Here is a 20,046-nt window from a genome sequence, read left to right as displayed (position 1 = left end):
CCGCCCCGCCCCCTTAGCACTGGCGGCGGAATAGCCGCCGTAGTGAAGGGGTTAATAAGGGTTGTTGTTGCATTAATCATTTTATGTGTACTACTTCAAATCCTATTAGATCTAGACCAAGTACTACTGCTTCTGCTGTAGTGAATTTATGGACTTTCAATTTCAAACTGTTCCATACAGATTCTGCCAAGGGAGCTTTTTCTTCCAAAGGCTTGTTTTAGATTGCTTTATGAATACATTGACAGTATGGATATTAAAGATTGCTATGTATGTACAAAATTATCTGCTTCACAAGCTGTGGGCACCACCTACCACCATATTCCTATCATTTATAGTATTTCCTTTAGTATTTTGCTTAGCCTTTTATATAGACGAGGTCATTTTGAATATTATTTTTCAAATTATGATTTCATTTTCCACAGAAGTCGCTGTGTAAAAACATTTAAATACACATCCTAATGCTAAAGAGATGGACACTGTTTGGAGTTCTTTTCCGCCTGTGAAAAAGCTTGACACTGCTTATGCCCATAGATAGAATTTGACTTGTTCTCCGACTGATGTTGAGAAGAAAAGTATAGATGAGTTGGAAGAAGGGAAAAAAGGGATTGAGGAAATTAAGAAAACTGGACAATATTTGGGGAAAGATAAGTGGAAAGAAGAACTTGAACATAAAGAGTTAGGGGTTCAACCCACATTGACTTTAGATTGGCAACATAAAGGCAAGTTATGAGTACAGAGGTTTGAATGTAGTTCACAATACACACATGGGAAAGTAGGAGTGTGACAACACTTTTGAATTGGAGCTCATGCTTATTTTAAGTTACCTCATATTACAAATTAACTTACTGGCACATGTAAGCTGTGTTACTGTATCACTTAACTCTGTTTTTGCTTTGCATATATACTGGTTGGATTAATATTCTAAAATAAACTTTCATGGTTGAAATAACTGATTCCTTATCTTCATCACGGAGCCACACTGAATCCACTACGATAGAAATGCATTTCTACACAATGTTTCAAGTCTAGTAACAAAGGTCCATACGTCTAATGGGGAAATTTGATTGATAATTTTACTAAGAAATTGAGGTTCAGATATCCACGCTTCAAGAATTATCAAAATGTTTCCTTGAGCTGTTGCTCCTGTGCACCACATCCTGTTATGTCTGAACAATAACCACCAGGTCCAAAAGACCTTGGCTGACCTCAAGTATTTAAGTATTATCCAATCCGATGCCTTCCGATCCTTTCTATCGGAAACCATTTCCTGTGGTAAACATTTGAATTGCCTAAAAGCAAAAATATGTATTTGTCTCAAAAGGCACACTTTGCCATAGTAGTCCTGGGAACTACAGGAAACTGCTTGTATGTTGATGTGCTCCTTGTGAAAGATCAGAATGCCGTTTTTCACAGTGAAGCCAGTCAATGACCAAAGAGAGCTCAGCTGTTGCCCCACACTGTAGTGAGAGGAACACAAATGTGAATGACACACTAACATACCAATGGATGAAGGAGGTTGCGGAAAGCCCCTATATGTAAGTATATTAGACATATCATTTTAGTAATATCAAAAGGTCTTGGCTAATGTCAGTCCTAGAAAGAGGATCTCTAAATCAGAGAAATGAAACAATGCAAAAAAAACCTGATGCCTGGCATTGTTAGGAGCGAAGATACATGGAAGAATAACTTATGCAACTTAAAATGCTTGTAAGAACAACTGAGGAAAGAATAACATGAAAAAGGGCGTATTAGATGAGGTGTGTCAAAGAAAAGTTGTATGGAATAAGTGGGAAAATGGACAACCCACTTGCTACCAGACTATGTACTTCTTTATGAACTGGGACTGAGTTTTGTGGGAATACTCATACCTCAGATATTTCCCCCTTTCCTATTTGCCAGGAAAAACAGGTGACATGAGAATGGTATAAAGTATCCAATAATTGGTGACAAATTACAGAAGACTCAATTTGCACCACAGATTCCTCATTCTGAAGTTAAAAACGTGTAGTGAGTGGGTATTACTGAACCAGGAAAATCCGAACCCAGAAGTATCGGCATTACCCCAAGGAAGTATTACACAAATTATTACCGACAAATTTGTATGGAAGGTTGAACACAACAAATACAACAGCAAATAATCAAAGAAAGGCCACTGAACTGATAGGCAGTGAGGAGGAGAGGGCCCAAAATAAATAAGGAAAGCAAAAGCTGTTTAATTTAGGATTTATCATAAGACAATTTGCTAAATTGGTTTCTTATTTCATTCAGGCCAACAGGTTGAGTGCCTGAGTTAATCAACTTGACTGGATTTTCGGTTTGACCAAAAATTGATATTTGAAGACATCAGTTGAAAAAGTAAAAAACACGGGTATAAGTTCTGGATATTTTACAAATGAAGACAGATGCACCAGACACTTTTATACAGAATGAAGTGGGGATAGACGCTCCTGTTATTATTCAGCATAAAGAAGATTGCGATCAGATCAAATGATCTTTTCTTTTGACGTTATGAAGAGAATGGGTTTCAGCCCCATAGACCTGACCTGCGATGGAGCTCTTTACATGGCTCCAAGCCAAAGATGGGATTAATGGAGTAATGTTTAAGGTTTTTGTGCTGTCTCATGTGACAAGGGATGATGTCCCCTGTCCTCATTGTCTTTGCTCTGGTTACGGAGTGCCTCCATGAGGTTAAATTCAGTGTTTGTGAGAATAAAATGAGAAAGCTCTTTAAGGTGGACTTTTTCACCAACCACATCCGCTACCACAATGATTAAGTGAATTCTATCAAACAAGACTATCTATGAATTGGTCAAGGGTGTGGAATTTAATTAAAGATCTACTTGTCCATGGAGCAGGTTGCTTGATAAATCTACTTGTCCTGTAACAAAATCAACTTGTCCCTTTTGTGGCATGTAAAGCTACAACAAATTATGGCAGAAATCTCATCATATAAGCGCTCTAAAATAGCCTCTCTGATTATGTCAGGACTCCTTCCGTCGTAGGGGTTGACTACTAGCAATTCCTTATGTTGCCACGTTTCTGAAGATCTACATACTGGGGCTCAAGGTAACAGTAAGCAACAGTTCCAGGGCTGGAATGCCTTTTTGAGTCTGTGCAAATCTACTAACTTGCATGTTTTAAGGGTTTTCACCAACTCTTCTCTAATCTTTTCCCATACTGAGAAAGGTTAGACATTTACTCCTGACAATGGCATACATAAAACTTTTTCCAGGGTTGGGAAAAAAGTGGTTGGAGGTAAAGAGAACTTGCAAACACTCAGATTTCCGCATTAGCAAATCAACACCTGCATATTTGCTCATGCTAAAATGCAGTTCATAAATATTTTCCTGGAGAACTATTTCTTGGCCTACTTCTGTAAAGTCTTGTGAATTGACAAAAGTCTTATATCTGCCCTGAATGCAAGTACATGTGTGCGCTTTATTTAAAATAAGGCCTCTAATTAGGTCTGGCGTTAACCATGACCTTTTGTCTTTAGTATAATTGTGTCTCTATCTCTCTATCAGCTAGCTTCCTGTGAGTGATAGCATTCTGTTCTTTCACAAGGAGCATATGGACACAGAGTTGTTTTGGTCAGTGCCAGGAACTACAGTGCAATGTGCGATTTTGTGAGACCAAAACTATTTTTGCTTTTGCCAATGTTTGTTATAATGGTGAGGGTCCAGCAGTTACCACACCAATAAGGTTTTACAAAAACCATGCCAAAACAAGTCACGCATTGACAAAGGCTGACCAACAATTTCAGACCCACTGGCTTTACCAGTGCTGGTTTATTTTGCTATTTCCCATTATCTTATCAAAACTGGTTACCTTGATTTTCCATAATGAATATTTTTGGTAAATACTAGCGTACATCAACACATTTACTAAATTATGCAGCAAAGAAATGGTACCTAATTTCTTTCAGTAGTTCAGCTAAATGTTTTTGCATTTTTTTTTTATTTTGAAAGCAAAGCTTCTGCAAATATTTGCATCTAATCAGAGAGTATTCTGGAAGCAGTATACATGGCCTCATATTGCTAAACGTTGAAAACTTGTGTACAAGTTTTTATACTCTAACCACTGTCAGTAGTGCAGTCTGAGATTACAAAATTTACTTTAATTGCTCACCTAATAATAAAGCCTTTGCATGAATGAACCAGAAATACAAGTTTGAACAGCATTAACACATGGACACAAATATTACCTTAACTTCAGGCAATGCCTTTCACTGATCCATAATTTGATACTGTAAACTGGCAGACAAAGGGTTTGCGCTGTAGGGGGTTGGGCCAACTTGTCCCAAGGACAAAAAACACATGAAAACGTGTTGCCGTTGACCCCAAACAATATGTCCCGGGCGTCGAGCTATAGGAATACCACATCCCTGATTGGTGTCAGCAGGCTGAAGGTCACTCTTTTCTAAGTGCTTCTTGTTGCAGCTAGGAACAGACTGGGGAAGTAACCTTCTGGGTACAGCAACTTGGGATTATAGGTAACTGAGAGACACATGACACATACACCTGTATGCAGAGGACCTTCCAGACGAATTGGGAAAGAGGCTTGTGCTGAAAGATGCCTGAATAAATACAACAGACTACTGAACAGATATATAACATTAGTTGATGGGGGACTGTGGCAATATTGCTGGGGTTTAATTTTTTCCACAATAGGCAGCTAGATCATTAAAGATTCTCCACAATTTTCAAAAACGATTCGGGTCTATGCACAGTTTGGCGCCAGCAGAGAACATGTTATTTTGTGGTGGGTCTGTGGGAAGCTCAGGTTTCCTGAATTGGGTGAAAGGCATAACATGAGAGCCTGTACCACAAGAACAACTTATATTGCTGTTTTGCAATAAAACCGACATTCATTCCAATGATACAACACACAGACTACTAAGGAAGAATGGTATCTGATCATGACGCGCACCTCCTAACCATTAGATGGCAACCTCCACTGCCCTCGGTCCCGGCATGGTGACTACCACGCGATTGCCTTTAGGACCAGGTATTCCGCCACGAACAAGAAAATTGCATTCGGGGCTGTTTTGCAACAAACGCCCACACAGCATCCTCCAGGACGCTGGAGTGGGACGCCTTCAAGGTGGTAATCATGGGGGCATGCATCAGACAGATAGCTGGGCTGCGACGGATGTTAGATGTCCAATGGCTAGAGACCGAAAACAGATTAGCGTCACACCCAGCCACTAGCAGATCTCCGCAGACATAACTTTATGACCTGTTTGGGTACGTATACTGTGATGGGTTGGATATCTCTATCCTGCTGGACCAGCCAGGCTAAAAGTGCTCCCACCCGGTTCCCTTCTCTGTGCACCAGGCTACTACCATACATAAGACTACCATATACCAATCTTACATCCCTCGTCAGCCTAAGTCAATATATCTCAGCACACTTCCAAGTGAAGTGCGGCACGGGGCAGGGGTGTCCGCTCTCCTCCCTCTTCTTAGCCTTGGTAATGAAGCCCCTGGCAATCCACCTACGCCAGGAGGGGGGAGAACTGGGGCATTCCACTAGCAGGCGTCACTCACAGTGTGTCACTGTATGCTGACAACTTGCTGCTGCATGTGTGGGATGTGACACTAGGCCTGGGCCCCCTATGGGCCACACCCACGGATTTTAGCAGCTGCAGCTAGACTGCGGGAAAACTAGAGGAAATCCACCTTATATCCCTTGAGCGCAGATCTCCCTCCACGAGAGGTACAGGTAGGAAATATTACACTTGCCTGGAGTGCCCAAACCCCGCGATACCTAGGTGTTCAACTTTATCACATCCCTGCCGACCTATATGATGGCAACCACCGACAAGTACCGATGAGCATACAAAGATCAGTGGGGTTTTGGAAAACTTTTCCCTTGGCCCCAATAGGCACAATAGTCATAGCAAAGATGATCATAGTACCTAGACTCCTATACCAGTTCCAGGCGAGTGTAATATTTCCTACCTGTACCTCTCGTGGAGGGAGATCTGCGCTCAAGGGATACAAGGTGTATTTCCCCTATACCAGTTCGCCAAAATAACGGTTATCCCCCCAGATCTTTTTTCGGAGAGCTGGACTCCTTGCTCGGCTCCCTCATATGGGGTGATAGTCAACATAGAGTAGCCCTTAAAACGATGCAATTGCCTGCAGACCAGGGAGAGTTAGGAGCTCCATCCTTTGAAGCATATTTCCTGGCGGCACAACTCCAAGGGTTATCCCGGTGGACGGTGGGATGTCACATGGAGGAGACAGCTCTGAAACCGGCCCTATGCTGGCATCTGCAATATGTCGCCTACTGCTACCAGAGACCTACCCCAGTACAACATACCCCATGCAGGTAGAGATAGTCCGTAAATCTATGATGAGAATCCACCGTCTCTCCGGAGGGGCACCACCTTACACCCCCCTGTTAGCCCTGGCTGGTTTACCAAGGGGCTCAGGATATAAATCCCAACATTTGCAGATATGGATGGACCACTCGCTACTCAAAGTGGAGACCCTGTTCGTGGATAGGCAGCTAGTCCCAATTGCTCAGTTGGCTGAGGAAAGTGGTCTCCCGAGAGGACAGTTCATGCTCCACGGACAGATCATTTCAGACTGTCGCAGATTGTGGGACCTGTCTGAGGGAGAACCGACACACCTGGTCCTGCATACACGGCACTGCACATGGGCTCCGGACAACACTTGATTGCTTGGCTATATAAAGCCATGCGGGAACTAACAGCCACATCACTAAACCCATTGCAACAGAAGTGAGAGGAGGAATTCAAGCTCCCATTACATGACAAAGAATGGGAGCACACCCTTGAGTACCCAAAGAAAGTCTCTTGCAAGCCATGGTTTAAAAATATCAACATTTTTATTTTGCATTGAGCCTACCTAACGCCGGCACACCTCCAGAGATTCTATCCAAACACTCAGTTCCTGTGCCCCGCTGTAGCACCACCACAGCAACATTTCAGCACATGTTCTGGAGCTGTCCAGATTCTAACTCGATACTGGAGCACAGTACACAACAGGATACGGGAGGTCACGGAGCTCAAAGTCACCAATACATGGGATGCCAGCGCACTGGGAGCGTTCGGCCGTCAAAAGCAGCTCAAAACCCAAACGCGATTTGCATCATTGCCAATTTTATTAGCAACGAGTAGGATATATATGCACTGGCGAGCCCCAGAAGGACCCCCATTAGTAGCTTTGATAGGAGCGGTCAGTGAGTGGTGAGCAGCAGAGGAATATGCCATTAGGCAGGAAGAGATATGAGGGGTATTGGCCGCACTCCTACAATGCTTGCGACACAATACAACAGATACACAACCACGCCAAGACTCAAACGCACCAACAGAGATTCCATAACTAAGGGCCCGCCAATCGTGATCAGTGTGGAACCCCAAACACCTCAGAACTCCTTGCACGCAATAAGCGACTAGAGCCCACCCAACAGCTTAAAAAAAGGCAGGACAGCCATCATCAGACACAAGCCCCTTAATCCCCAGACAGAAGTCCCTAGAGACAATAACTGTCTGCCCCCCACACACTTTTTACCCAACATTCTACCCAGATTGAGCCCAAAGATAGTAATAAACTAAACCTCCTAGTAGTTCAAAATATAAGACACAAGGCAAGATGGAGAAACCGGAAAATGACGGGTAAACATAAAATAAGTCATCGTTACATTACCTACCAATGTATCACAATCAACCGACACCCTGAGAAGAACACAATTGTAACTACCAGTAACCGAAATGTAACATCCTTAAACAATATCCTATGTTGACATTGAACGAAATGTGATGATAAAATCAAATAAAATGGTTAAATAAAAAATCTGTACAGCAGTCAACCTATGTTGGTGTTCTGTTGCTCCTTATATGTTTAAGATTGTCATTTTCCCCCACTTGACTACTAAATCTGTTAAGCAGTCCATCCTGTAGTCCCATGCCTCCATCCCCTCTTCCCCCATGAGTCTCCTCTTCCCAGACTCGCATAATTGTAAACGCAAAGCTTATTAGAAACTATGAAGCATAACATGGGACCTGCAGAGTCAATTACAAGTGACAGCTAATTTCGATGGTAATGTGTGTACCTGTCTCTCTCACACCTCCTTTACTGTCACACTGCTATGAAATGCACCGCAAAGCAGGAGCAACTCTCTGGCTCCTCCGGCGAGACACCAAGACATGTCCCATGCAGGATCACGACACATATAACACTCTGCCAGCCACGATGCACCGCGTGCCACCCATCCAATGATGTGCCTGAGCGCCCTTCCGCGGGCAGTGAGGAGCTATATAAATGCTACAATACCACGCAGAGGGTAGAGGGACTAACAGGCGAAGGGACAGGGACCCGGAGGGGACATGTAGGTGCCGGGGATATGGGCAGGTTTACAGGCAGGGATATTGAGACGGAAGGGGCTGTAAGGAGGGACGGGTTAGTGGTAGTACAATAGAATTAAGGTGCAATGAGGAACAGGTGAGAGAGGTCGTTTCCTGCCAACCTTCCCAGGTCCATGAGCGATGACCTGCTCCAGTCCACAGTTTTCCGCTAGTCCTGTTCAGTTACTTTGCTTTCCATTGCTTGTGCTTTTTTTCTTCGCCCTTTACAAATAAAGGACTAAAATGTCGGCCATCCTGATATCGCTGCAACAGAGACAGCTCGGCTGCTTTCACAGCACTCAGCTCCCACAGATTTCTGCACTATAAGAGGAACGCTAGAAATGAAAACAGAAGTTTTTAGTCATTTCCTTTTCACAACATGGTCCCTAAACCACTTCCTGGTGCAGCGAGCAAGCAGGCTCTGGTGAAAGACCTCGCTCCTCCACCGTCTCTTGGTGGAGACGAGGAAGGCATTTCTCGACACGGACGGTGCTGTTCTTTATTGCAAACACTTTATAAGAGCGTAACTCATGGACCTACCAACCCCCAGAGAATGTAGACGGATCCTGAATCCACTTACCCATGGGTAACGTGGGTAGAAGCAAAAAGGGACCTACGCTACTCAAGACAGAATCAGAGGTGTCAGAGAAGGGGAAATTGCGACTTTCAACCACAGCTGGGCTATTGGGCCATATAGGCCTTAAGTTAAGGCACTAAAGGTGAGAGAAGAGGTTGTGGCCCAATTCATTTCCAAGAAGTACAGAGTCAGAATTAATAAAACTATATGTTGTCTAATAATGTGAATATTAAGACCATACATCTGGAAAACACAATACCAGTTACAGCATACGTGTAAAATTCAAGGAGTGGGCATCGAAATGGAGCCCACCCACCCCCCCACTACCAAGAGAGCATCCACTCAAGCAAAATGACCCAACTGATGTCAGAACCTAGAGGTGAAGGCCAGAGGGAGGGCTATGCTGGCCCCCAGATCAAACTTTATACTCACACGCATTTGCACAATCACAATTCTGGAAATTAAAAGAAAAGGCAACATTTTTATTATAAAGGCTTCTGTCCATTAGTTTCCACACAGGCGTAAAGGGCTGGTGCTGGTGATACTATCCAGATGTGTGGCAGTGAAAGCACAAAGAGGCCAGACTCTACATGACACCAGGTGGCTCCTGGCGTTCCAGGTCAGCCAGAGGTCATTAGACTTAACTGTAAAAACTGGAGTTGTTTACCACTGGTGTCCTGGGACAACAGAACAGCTGAACCTCAAACTGGGTAATCAAGTCCCGCTCTTACCACTAGACAAGAGAAGATGTAGGATGGGGGGCTGATCTCTTACATGCAGAGGCTTAATGAGCAGTGCAATTGCTGTCTGGGGAATGGAAGCATTCGCTCCAGGTAGTGTGTCATTGGGCTTAAGACACAGATTTAAAAACATTTACCTTTAAGAGACACCACGATTAATAGAAGAAACTAGAGACCCATTAGGCACCTCTTTTAAGGTTGTACTCTCAAGGCTGCACAGCAGAGCAGTCAAAAGCAAAAGGTGATGGCAGTTTAGACATTCAGAATACAATGCGACACTTAAATAGCCCCCATTAACTGATTATCCAGTCAGTGTTTTTCTTTATGGAAGAAAATGATGCCAATGCACATAAGAGAAGTATACCAAAAACGTTACAATGACTAACAAAGAAAACCTGAAGTCTCTAGCTCCTTCCTCACCGTAAATAAGACCACAAACACTATTACAGCGGTCATGTGCGAAGGCCTATAAAATAATTTAATGTGGGGGCCCCACGCCAATGTTATCCAATGGAAGGCGCTCATGAAGCCCAAGTGTAGTGCCTTTGACTACATAGTCTGTAGTACTTGAAAAACAACCAGGCAAACAGCAATACCAAAATCACTCTCATAAAGCTTAACTTCAAAGGCAGATATCCTGCTTGCTATACTTCAACGGGGAAAATGTATCTCTTTGCAGAACAGTGATTTTGATTTCAGGTGCAGGTTTTGGAATGTTAATAGGGTTGGACTCGGCCTTCTCTATAGGGTCACCCCCAAACTTTTCGTCTTCGGTCCTCCAGTTTTCTAATTTTGTTTTTTTTGGCCATAGGTCTCAGTGCACTTTATTACTGCTAACCAGTGCTAAAGCACTTGTTATCTTTCCTTTAAAGATGGTAAAAAGGGCCTAATCGCATAGGCACATTTCACTTGCTTGTAGATCCCTAGTATATGGCACTACATGTACTCTGGGCATCCAAATTAACTGCTACCAGTGGGCCTGCAGGACTCATTGTACTACCCACTAAAGTAGCGCTTTAAAACATGTCTCAGTCCTGCCATTGCAGCCTGTGTGAAGTTTTAAACTGCCAGTATTGACCTGGCAAAAAAAACCTTTAGCCAGGACTAAACCTCTTTAATACATATAAGCTACCCCTAAGGTAAGCCCTAAACAGCCCACAGGGCAGGATGCATTGTATTTAAAAAGTAGGACATGTGTTTTTAAGTTTTAAATGTCGTGGTAGTAAAAACTCCCAAATATGTTTTACACTACTATACGGCCCAACTCTCCCAAGGAATAGCATTGGGTTACCCTTTTACATTTAATCAGTATTTTGATTGGTAGCAGTCATGTGTGAAATCAAGTTAATTGTAACTTAAAATCTCCTTTAATGGTAAAGTTTGATTTTACATTCTAATTTTTTATAAATGCTACTTTTAGGAAGCTGACATTTTCCTGCCCTAAACTTTCTGAGGCCTTCTATGAGTTTTCAGCTGCCTAGGCCGGTTAATCCCTGTCCCAGTTGGAATGTGTATTGAGCCCAGAAGGTGAAAAAATAGGACCTGGGTATAGCTAGGAGAGAGAGGGCCATCCTGCCAGGATGTGAGAGGCAGAGGTATTCCCTGCCCAACTTACACTTCAATGGGTTGCCTCCAGCACACTCACAAAGGTACTTGACACTAGCCTTTTGTCACCCTATACCTCTTGGAGCCTAGGCAGAGGAAAGAAGGGAAAGGAAGGAACTTTACAGAACCAGATGTGGGGGTGGACTAGATGTTCCCCTACTTCAGATAGTGGCACCAGGTATAAATGTTGGACCTCCTGAGTCACTCATCAGTACACTCCTGGATCTGTGAACAATACAGAAGAAGGACTATCTTGTTCCCCAGAGGAGCAGCGGGGAAGTCCTGAGGACTGCCCCACTGCTTGAGGCCTGCCTTGTTCTTCAGAGGACTGCCGTGCTGCTTGAGGACTGGCCTACTCACTGAGAAGGAAGACTGGATCTGCTTCCTTCATCCCAGGCGAACCAGAGTGACTGCAAGAGTCAGTTGGCTAACCTATTGTTCTGAGTTACAGGGACACAACAAGTTCCAGAGGCCTCCCTGAAAATACCCAGCTTACCTGCTGCGATTAGCCCTGCCTGGACCTCCAACTGAACCTGCCTGTACCTGCATCTGGACCTGCTTGAGCCTTGCTGTCCTCTGCTGGAGTTCATTCTAGATCCCCAAGAGGTGCCTCCCCAGGTCTTGTACCCTTGGCTGGCATCAGTTGAGCTCCTCCTGTGAAATCCTGAAGTTTTGAACTCCGCACACCGGACTTTGAGAAGCTAACTTTTTCAGCTGGACTAACCTGGTCCCTGTATCCGGCCCGCACTCAATTGCAGACTGAACTTGTGACTTTTTCCTAGTGTAGTGCAACCAAATACCAACACTTAGCACTTCCTGCTTCTTGGTCCTATTTTTAGTTAAACCTTCAAAATTGCATAAGTCTGGTTCTACTGACTGTAGTTTTGCCATTTTGGTCTCATTTTATTTATTAAATCTTACTCTTTTCCCCTAAATTGGAGTGGGATATTTCTTGTGTTTTATTTTCACTTTATGGTTGCTTGTGTGCAGAAACAGAAAATTGTCTGTGGCACAAAAATAAAAGTGACCTCCATTAGCACATCAAATGGTTGAAACAGGAGCAGTAAATATTATGTTTATTTTCCTTTTCAGTGCCTTCCACTTATGTGACCGACATGTGCTTATCAATTCATCCAAAAGGCATATGATATCAAGTGCACATTCTTTTCATACTGTTCTGCATATGTGATAATCAAACTTGTGTGAATATATTCATGGTATTTAATTGGATCATTTCATTTTTTAAATCATTGTTATGAAATAGCAGAGTTTTTTTAACGAAGAACACTGCCTAATAGAGCAAAAATTGCTGAAAGAACATTACACTACCCTTGTTGATGGTTTATTCGGAAAGGTTTTCAACAAGCTTCTGAATTATCTTATAAAAACTGGGCACAGACAGCTAAAAGTTAGAAAGGACCTTGGCGTGCCCAGGAAAACGAGACAGGCACAATCACAACATCCATTCTAATTGGAGGCTGCTGGCATTCAGCCTTCGCCTGCTGTCTGGTTGGCTATCTGGTGTGCTTACCATGTGTGCACTGCTGCTCCAGGGTGCTGCAAATAGCAGGATTGCTATTAAACTGAACAATAAATGTTATTGTTCTGATTCAGGTTTGCAAGTGTGATCCACCTTTGAAACTCAGAATTGGCTTTTAATTTTGTTAAACGTGCTAAAACTATTATAGTGCTAAGACATAGCAAATACGGGTGTTAGTGCTATAGCACACATAACTAAAATGTTACAGTACTAGAGCTTGTTTAAACTATTCGTAAACGTTTGTGTTGCTTTAATGTCTTTTTTCTTTGTGGTTGCAAGTCATATTGTGTGCACTAGATTGACATTCCAGAATACATATTTCAAGATGCATATTGTGTTTTCTAGTAATCCTTCAGTGTATTAATTTTGAAAGAGGATTTGGTTTTCCACTAACTGTCCCTATTATGTGTCATGGGACCGATTGTTACCATAAACATATCCAATGCAAACATTGCTCACTGCTCTAAAAAACTCTATATAACAGGTCACAAGTGGCCACATTTGTAAATTGGAGCAGTTTTGAACTGCAAGGAAATCAAGAGGAAAATCGGACCCAGAACCATTAAAACAGTCCCACAGAGTGATGTGTCAGAGCAGGCCTTCTGGCAATACCAGTTAGCCCAATCGGCAGTGTTACTGATATTATGCAATTTTGCATCTAAAGCATTTTCAGCACAAATGTGGCTTTCCCTCATTTACCACACACTCCATCATCTGCTACATAATCTGTAGATTTGAACAACAAATTGTGTTTCTAGCTCAAACGGATCAAAGGCTATTAAAAAGGAGGCAACATATGTTGCTGTACAGTGGGAGGCCCTTCACCAAGATTGACTGGTCCTCTTTTTGTTGCTTATTTGCGTGACAGGCAAGTACTTATTGGGTGAAACTTGTGCCAGATAGTGTTAAATGTGTTGAGTAACATAGAGGCGTCAGATACCTAGGTCTCTTTGAGTGCCACTGCACCAAGTTTGGTTTCCCGCCTGAGTGACAGCCTTCAGAATGAATCCCAAGAGCCCGTACACATTTCGCTGTGGCATGCCACGCTGGAGGCTGGCTGCAAACACACTCTGCATGTAAACATTTCTTATGGGCCCAGGGGTCAGTCATATTGTAGGTGGGCCCTTCGTAAGAGGTGTACCCGTTCATAGATTACAAATATTTAGTGCAGGGGAAGAGAAAACCCAGTCCCCGTTACAGGCACCGTTAGCTGTCTCGTCATAAGATGGGAGTCTGCTTTATAGAATCTATAAATAAATATGTTGCATCACGAGTATGGGGTGGGGCTTCTAAAAAGCGCAAGGCCTGGGGAAGATTGACCCACTTGTCCTCCTCCCACTCCATTCTACCTCGCCCACGCGCACACTTGCGTCTATCTATCTGACTCCGTGTGAAGGGGCGTGGCTGAGGCCTCCGTGCAGCAGGAAAACAATGCGACGCTCGTGATCCACGTGAGTCCGCAGACTGTCAGCAGCGCCGTCTGTCCACCGAGCTGGACTCCCACCCCCGCCTGTCCTTCGTCACAGGCGTCTCTTGAAGCCAGCCATTTAGACACTGGAATGGGTGAGGGGGCAAGAGGAGGAAAACCCGAAAAAGGTGACATCGTGACCATGAAACATCAAACTTAGAGATTATAAAAGTTAACTTTCAGAAGTCCTTAAAATGACTGCATACAAAGCCCAGCCGCCTGTAAGCTCTGCAAGTTGAATGCTAATGATATGGTGTAAATTATTCAGAGGACATTATAAATTGAGACACAGTCCAATAGAAATCTTCCCTGGCCCAACATTTTCCACTAAGTCCACTTGAGTGAAAGCAGGGTCTTCTAGGTTGGATTGGCCCATCTCAAATACCAGATAACTGCGGTGAAAACCAACAGGGCCTGTACTGTCTCCTGGAACATTAGTTACATAAAGATCAACATTCCCTCTTCCTCTCAGTAGGACACGCCTCTCACTGGGCGCCCTACGGCTCTCCCAGCACTACCTGCCTCTCCTAACTCTGGCTTCAACTCTCCTGGTCCTGCGTGCACCCCGCTTGAGAAGCTCTCCCTCAGCCTGCCTGGGCAGCACTCCTAGTCCACCTATAGCTCGGGCAGCCTGGCTCAGGGGCGGCTGGGGCTGGCCGACACCCACAGTACCTGGCTGTGCTCTAACCTGGAGCTCTTAGAGTCTAGGTGAGCTAAGCCAGGTTTTGACAGTCTAGCTTGACCAGGTCTGGGTCTGCAAAAGTCTAGCTGTGATCTGGCCTACATGTGATCAGAGACGTTTGAAGGTATGGAGAAAGTGGGCTATTGCCCAGGACATGCACCTTGCAATGGGCCTCGGTAAAGTGAATGGAACATACGAACTTCCTGCCACTACAACGCTGCTCATAAAAAGCAGCTTCTTTTTCTAATTTGACAGGCAAGCATGCATAACGGAAACTTAGCACCAGATTTACTGAGGGTTCATGCTGGGGAAAAGTCACACAAAGTGATGCAAAGCAGTGCACAATCTTACAAGGCCATTTACTTGCTAGAGTAAAAATCTTTCAATAAACAAAGGTGTGTTTACTCATTGCACAACGAAAGCCAAACGTGGGGATATTTCCACATTTTCTTGTTTCGTAATATTTGCAACATCACTCCTGTTAATTGCTGTTGCTTGGCACAATACCATATATTCTCGAGCTGCACAGAAAGAAACAAGCAGACGTGCATACACAAGCATTCCACACATTTCCTTTAATATACCTTCCAAGAGTGTGTCTATTCTCTCCCAGTCTCTCGTATTTCTCTCACACAAAAACAATCACAGACAGGCAATAGCAGACACTTACACAAAAGAATCAGGTGGGATTAAAGTCATTTGAACCTGGTTACCTCCCATGGCTTTCTGAATAGCGTTGTCACCGGGCTGCCTCGATTTCTGTGTTTGCAACACAGCATGATGGTGAACACCCAGGCGGTATGCAGATGAGTAGTTCAGCGGGGGCTCAGCATAGGTCTTTAGAAGTGCTTTGGCTGTCAGATACAGGCCACCAGCACCAGGCCTTCATGAGTACCGGCACTCTCCTTGGCAGTAGAGAAGTGCCGGTACTCAGAGTGATAAAACTAAGAAGTGCCGGTACTCAGTACCGGTGATTACCAGCCCATTTAAAGCACTGAATATATCCAATAGAACTCACTCAGCTTTGTCTCCCTCTACCTCTCTCTCATGACCTCACCCCTCTCTCTATCACATTCTGTGCTTGCATGTATAGTTGTGACTCCTGATCCTCTCTCTCTACCTCAGTTCTCTCTACCTCATCCCTCTCACTGTACCTCACTAGTCTTTATCCATCTGAACACCCTGCATCTCTTCTCCATCTACTTCACTCCTCACAAAACCTCATGTCAGTCTTCATCCCACCTCTCTATGTCTCTCTTAATGCCTCTACTACCATGCCACTGACCCTTTTCTCCATCATCAACTCCTATCTCTTACTCTCTCTCAAACAAACTCTTACTCTCTCTCAGGACCTCCTTTTCCATTTCACCTCACCCCTTCTACCTCAAAAATCTCGACCTCTCACCTCACCATCTCTTCCTCTCACAACTCTCTACTTTAGTATAAACCTCACCTCTTTCTCTATTTCACTTATGTCTCTCAACTTACTCTTGTCGTTCCACTCCAGATATCTCGTTCTACCCTTTACTCTTCTCTCTACCTTTTGCCTTCCTCACTACTCGTTACCTGACCCACTTGTTTATATTTCTTCTCAGTTTGCTCTCTCTACTTTGCCTCTGTTTTCCACTAGTCTCTCTTTCTCTTCCTCAGTCCCTGGTGTACTGCACTTCAATGTCTCTATTTCCTCTCCCTATCCTTATCTCTTTCTACTACACTCTTTTAAAGCCTTGCCTATTTCTCTACCTCTCTTTCTCTACATACATCTTCCTCCTTCTACCACTCCTTATCTTTGCTTCTGGCTGCCTCCCCTTTCTCTATTTACTTATTTTCAGTCCCTACCCCATATATTTTCTTTCTGCATCATCTCTAACTCTATTCCCTTCTCCTCCTGATTCACATCTCTCCCTATGCCTCTTTTTCACATCTGTGTTCATCTCTGGCATTCTGCCCTATCCCATTTCTCTTACTCAGCGGGGTCAAAGGTAAACGTCTAGCCTAAGCAGTGTACACATATAAAGAGGAGAAAAGGAAGGGACAAGGCAGGGGGGAAATAACTTAGGAAAACGTTATTACACTTTAACCAGTGAAATGGTCAAAATCCTCATATCAGCACTTTGATCTTCACTGTTGCAAGAAGAACGACACTAGTGAAGGGGTGGAACATTTGTGATGACCAAATATGCCCCAACCAAAGCTACAATTTAAAGCACCACAAATCGCTCAGCTGTTCCTGTGCATGAAATGGCCGAGCCGGCCTCAGCCCTGACTGAAACAGAGCCTGTCCTGAGGCTGATAAAGCCTTCTATGTGGGGTCAGGCCTAGCCATAACAAACTATAGCTGCAGCCTAACAAAGTCTGGCCTCGTTATGCTTCTGAATTTGGCAGTTGTTAGGGGTGTGGGTTAGTGCATAATCTGGCTGGTGGGACCTGGCCTAGCTTGGTGAGCTTCAGCTGAGGGTGTGGGGAACTCCATCTTTTTCTTATTTAACTTTTTTCGTATACAGCGCGAACTCGACCTGAAGGTATCAGAGCGCTTTACATGGGCAGGGCACCAGTTGCATTACAGATAGACACATTCATTTCAAAGTCGCGGGGAGATTAAGTGATTTGGCCAGAACCACGGGATGTTTGAGCCTCTCCCCAAGATTCGAACCTGACTTCCCAACTTCAAGGTCGGTCGCTCCGGCCGTTACGCTACATCCTATTGTAGCCTTTGCGGCGGGGTCCCTCAGAAGTACAACTCACTAAACTGTGTGAATGACAGGCGCGGAGCACACGTGCACTCGGGTGATGTTGCAGCGCGCGAGCCTCGTTAGAAGCACCGGACGCCCAGAAGCTTGATTAATTGCTCGACGTCTCACCCCGCGGCTCGAGCCGTTGCTGGTCCGCCCTTACCTTGTATCCTCGGCTCTCGCAGCCCTCTCGGGTTCTTGCACGGTGGGTGAGCCCGGACGGTCGGGGGTTCTGGTCTCTGCGCTGTCAGTCCTCCACCGTACCTCAGGTGCTCCCCACCGGGACCCGTAGCCACTCCCCGCCGCACAGCGCCTGGTTTCCGGCTCAAAGGTACATTCCTGTCCCTCGTTCCTCTTCTGACTGCATGCCAGGGCTCTCCGCTTCTGAGAGTACTTCCTGCATTTCAGCACCTCCGGGCTGCCGGCTCAGCCCTCGAATCCACTTCCTGCATCTTAGCGCTGCGCCGAGGGCTGCCTGAAGCCAAGAGGAGAGCTTTCGGGTGGAGCTGCCGCGCCTGATGGAGGGCAGAGCTGCCGAAGACGGTGATGGGAGATGTGTAGGCACCGGTGTGCACCCCAGCTCTTCAGGCTCCAGTTTTGAACAACTTCGGCAGACAAGGCACGCTGACGAGGCGATCTGGATGCCAACCACCTCTGCTAGCGGCAGCCTTGTTTATGGCATAGGCCTTGCTGGGAGCACACGCCTAAGTAGCAGAAGAGCATTATGTAGCATGTGACCGGTTCTATGAGCAATGAACCCACCTGTAAGAATTTCACGCTTTATCGGCCCAGGTGTGGGAGCATGCCTAGGTGTAGGCTCCCAAGCTCTGTGTGCTATAGGGACTCATAGTGGCCTTCCCAACGAGGGGCAAGAAGCCGCATCAGTTCTACACTACAGCTACTATAGGCAACTACTTCATACCACCACCATAACCGGCCACCAGAGGGCGCCGGACTGCAACAACTCCCTGAAAAACGCCTGGAGAAACATAGGTGTTTTTTCTGTTCAAATGTCATTCAGTGAAACATGTAACATGAAAGCACTAATAACGATGTATATAACTGTAGACAAAACAGGTGGAAGTCCCCAGCGTGGCTTACGTTTTACTTACAATTAACCTGGCATTTTGAAACTCCACTCTGGGTGCCCCAGTTTACTGTGCTGTTCACCAGCAGAGATTACATTGGCACCCAAAGTGCACCTCTAATTCCCCACCTGATAGAGAGTGGCTCATGGACCCTCATCCGAGGCTATGATGTGACAGTGGTAGTTTGGGCAAATGACCATAGTTCAGGACACTGGCCTTTTTACCTGCAGCCCTGTGAGGAGAATGGCTATGGGCTTATCCTTCAATGGTCTGTCCAATCCCTGCGACTGATGGTGGGGTGTGTCTAGGTTGCTGGATCTCACTTGTAGGGATAAGTCTGGGCTAGGATCAACAAAACACATTGACCTGTCTAAACTGGTCGGATTTTGGCTTCCCTGCTTCACAGAAGCCTGAGAGTGAGAAAACTGGACACAATGATGGATGATGGAAACCTCAAGGAACCAAGACTGCCTGGGAGCCTGGCGACATCCCCATCACAGCTGGTCTGGAGGCACAACTGAGACAAGACTCGCTAGTGCAGCTGCAGAAATGACAGAACAGGCCGGTGCGGGCCTGTCTGTATCATCAGTAGCGGTCAGCACCATGCCTGTCCTCCTCCCTGTAAAAGTAGGGTGCCTGTATCCATCCTTTCCCAGGCCTAGAGAGACCTGAATATTCATACCCCTGCTCCCATTGGGAAACAGCTTTTGCCACACAGCCGGAACCATGCAGCGCCTTTATAACACGAACACTACAACAAATGCGTCGTGCCACGAAGTCCTTTACCACGCAAGTCGCTACAACGGCTTGCCTTAGGGAACGCGTTGTTAGACAGGTGTTGGATTTGAAGTCCAACACATCCCTACTGTTGCGCAGACTGGAGTTGGAATAGCAAATTATACTATTTCAAAGTCCATTTCTTCCCTAAAGCAAGTCGTTGTAACGACTTGCGTCGTAAAGGAACGCGTGTTAACAGCATGTTTGTTGGATTGCCCGCGTTGTAAAGGCATGTGTGGTAAAAGCCTGCCTGGTTCCATCATACAACCACTCCCATTGGCTGGTGCTAGTTGTCATGATTCCAGAACCAAATAAACCATCTCTAACCGTGCAGTACCAGCAATATCACTGTTAAAGACGCTACTAGTCCCAACCCAAAGGTTCTTGGAACTGGTGTTGAGTGGCTGCCATTTGCAAAGCTTAACTCTGACAAGCCATTTTGGAGATGCAGACCCCTACA

General features: G+C 45.0%; 1 protein-coding gene across 4 annotated transcripts in view; it reads right to left on the bottom strand.

Annotated features, from left to right (window-relative positions):
• Positions 1-18,401, bottom strand: part of LOC147750899 (src substrate cortactin-like) — a 144,394-nt gene extending 125,993 nt beyond the window's left edge. For 2 of the 4 annotated variants that reach the window (XM_086918702.1, XM_086918730.1), the window contains exon 1: positions 17,885-18,401. The gene's annotated coding sequence lies outside the window, so the exon portion shown is untranslated. Of the gene's footprint in view, positions 1-6,878; positions 8,696-17,884 lie in introns of those variants that run through there. The other 2 variants (XM_086918712.1, XM_086918721.1) reach the window with 2 other exon arrangements.
• Positions 18,402-20,046: the final 1,645 nt, after the last annotated feature.

Source organism: Lissotriton vulgaris, chromosome 1_1 (genome assembly GCF_964263255.1).
Source record: "Lissotriton vulgaris chromosome 1_1, aLisVul1.2, whole genome shotgun sequence".
NCBI lineage: Eukaryota > Metazoa > Chordata > Amphibia > Caudata > Salamandridae > Lissotriton > Lissotriton vulgaris.
The sequence above is the reverse complement of the archived record's forward strand: the minus strand, read 5'-3'. Positions and strand labels throughout refer to the sequence as shown.